The following is a 3,254-nucleotide window of genomic DNA, read 5'->3' on the forward strand; positions in this document are numbered from 1 at the left end:
TGCCATAGTCTCAGAGTTTGTATTATGCTTATTAAAGTTGATAAATTGTTGAAGCTTCTTTTGTTTTCAAGCTTAAGTCTTCCACTCTAATCTTTTCACACATTGAACACATTAGATTCCAGTTATAAGATGGAAAACTTTCTCACCCCCCTAAACTTTGGAAATTATCGACTTGGTGCCATTGACCTCATTCTATTAGTGTTGGGACACCTTATTAAAGGCCAATGTGTCTTATGAAAATAATTTTTGCTTCACTTGCTTTGAAACCCGAGCAAGGTCCGAGGGGTATATGGTGAAAATCTTTAAAGCCTGGTGCCCTAAGCCTTTACTGGTTGGGAGTTCACCGACCTCACTGCTCGTTACATGGGTAGATGGGTGGAGTGACACTTAAAAAAAAAAAAAAAAAAAAAAAAAAAAAGAGAGAGAAGGAAGGGTGCGTTCTTAGCCTTTTATATATGAGTTAGTGTTGCTAAAGTTGGAGAAAAACCTTAGTTGGGGGGAGAATATAGTTTGACATACTATAACTGGAAACTAAGCGCCTTAACACTTAGATTTTTGTGGAATATTAAGAATTGATCCTTTGGAAGTGGAAATTATTTTGATACTCAAATTTGCATAATGGCCGCTCTTTGAATGTTGTGATAAGTAAGTTATTTGATGACTCGTGTTGATGATTGAGTTTTATATCCTTGACTTGCCACGAGAGTGTTTGATCCAATCATGCCACTTGGTTATTTTTTGAAGTGATCAGCATGATTTTGTAAATTATTATATTATCTATTTTTCTTTCTTTTTCTCTCCTTCATTGCTCAGGGACTAGCAATGTGTCAGTTGGGGGGAGTGATTACTACCCAAAAAGTGCTATTTTACACCTTTAATGCATTATGTTTTAAGCACTTTTGTGTAGTAGTTCTCCATCTTTAGTCCAATTGGCATGTTAAGGACCTAGCAATGTCTTCTAATCATATTTGTGGCTAGTTTTAGTGTTTTGACATTTTTTTGGATCATTAAGACAAGCCAATCAAAGGAGAAAAGCAAAGAGAAGCAAGGAGGAAAACAGAGGACAGCAGCTGCAGTCTTCGTTGGCACTTTTGGAGCACTTCCCGAAGTCTATTTTCTACATGCTATATACCATTTCAAAGCTCAGGAAGTCAAGAATCCAACGCTTCAAACCCTGTATGATTTGGAGCTGAAACGAGGAAGATATAGCTTTCGGAAGACAACTGCTCCAGGTGTGCGAAAATTTCGCACACCCCCTTAGCTGTGCGAATGGTGTGCGAAATTCGCACACCTTCTTCAGGTGTGCGAAAATTTCGCACACCCCTTGCGTGGTGCAAATTTTGCTCTGTTTTTGCTGACTCCACTTTAGATATTTTCCTATGTATTTTTTGATGTAATTTCCTTTCTTATCCTTGTAACTAACCAATCACAAGCTTTTGCTTTTGTAAAGACTATATAAGGGGTGGAAATTACCTCTTGGATATGGAATACGTATTACGTTTTTACACTTAGAAATTTTTACAGAGCTCTCTCGTTTTCCATTTTCTCTCTACTATTTTCTTTTTCTTGGAAGCCAAACAACCTCTGAGGATGTTTTCTCAGAGGATGAGAGGCTAAACTTTTGGTTTCTTGGAGTGATGGAAGCTAGGTGAAAAGTCCAGATGCAAGGTGGAAAACGCTCGTGCATTAAATTCAGGTAGTTGGAATTCATAAATGGCTTTTAAATCCAAAGTTTTGCTTTAAATCCCTTAGAATCACTTTGAATGACCAATACATGGTAAGCTTCAGGTCTTTATGGATGCTTATTGCTAGACCCATATTAGTCCATTAGTTATCATGTACGAGTCATTGGAAAGCGGTTCAAGGTGAAGACCTATAGTGTCTAAAGCCATTAATGGACTTTGACTACCATTTATATTGATTATTATGGATTAAATCTTCATTGTTAAACCTATACTGGTTCGGGAAATAACTATAGGTTAAATCCCCAATGCGAGGAGAAAAATCCGGAATTTTCCACTTTGCATTCTAAACTTGATCCTAGCAATCCTGAGCTCCGGGAGACTTTCTTTCTTCCATTTTTAATTAGTTTATGTTATTTTAGTTTCAAAACAAATTTTATTTTCTTTTAAACTTTAAGTTTTTGATTAAGGAAATCATTAAATACAATTTCTAATTTTGAGTATATCACTGGTAGAATGAAAAACCATCCCAGAGTTCGACCTAGAGCCACTATACTATAGTAGCTTTGCTACATTAGTATGAGGTCATAGGTTTTATAAATGTTTTTGATTAAATGACCCATTTGGAGTTACATGCGAATCAGTCTTGAAGTTACAATAGATCTGGTTATTCTTGATATTTTATCCTTTGAAGTAATTGTGGGAATGGATTGGCTAGACTGGCATCATGCTGTATTAGATTTTTATTTGAAGGAAGTAACATTCCAAACCTCTTTTGGTTCATATTTGAGTTTCTATGGTGACAGAAGGCTTTTATTTATTCCATTAATTCAAAACCTAGGTGACAAGTGGTCAAGAAAGGATGGTGGACACTATTTTCTTTTTAATGTGTAGGGAGAAGGGAAAAAGAAGACAACTATACATTGCATTCCAATGGTTTGTGAATTTGTTGATGTTTTTCTAAAAGAGTTGCCATTCTTACCTCCTCATAAAGAGATGGATTTTTCTATAGAATTGTATCCACGTATAGATCCAATATCAATAGCTCCATATAGAATGGCTCCAGTTGAACTTAAAGAATTGAACATTCAATTGAATGAGTTGCAAAGTAAAGGGTTAATCGGCTTAGTACCTCACCTTAGGGTGCTCCAATATTTTTTGTGAAGAAGAAGGATGGATCCTTGCAGTTATGTGTGGATTATAGAAAATTGAACAGAATAACAGTGAAAAACAAATATCCATTAACTCGAATTGATGACTTATTTGACCAGTTATGTGGGGCTTGCAATTTTTCAAAGATTGATTTAAGATCCAGTTCTCATCAGTTGAGGATACGAGAATCAAATATTCGAAAGACTGCATTTCGTACAAGGTATGGGCATTATGAATTTGTGGTCATGCCATTTGGGTTAACCAATGCTCCAGCTGCATTCCTAGACATGATGAATCGTATTTATCAGCCTTACTTGGATCATTTTGTGGTGGTATTTGTGGATGATATTTTGATATATTCTAAGAGCTAAGAAGAGCACAGTCATCATTTGCATATGGCACTTCAAACACTTAGAGAAC

The sequence above is a fragment of the Vitis vinifera genome, chromosome 12 (assembly GCF_030704535.1).
Source record: "Vitis vinifera cultivar Pinot Noir 40024 chromosome 12, ASM3070453v1".
Taxonomy (NCBI): Eukaryota; Viridiplantae; Streptophyta; class Magnoliopsida; order Vitales; family Vitaceae; genus Vitis; species Vitis vinifera.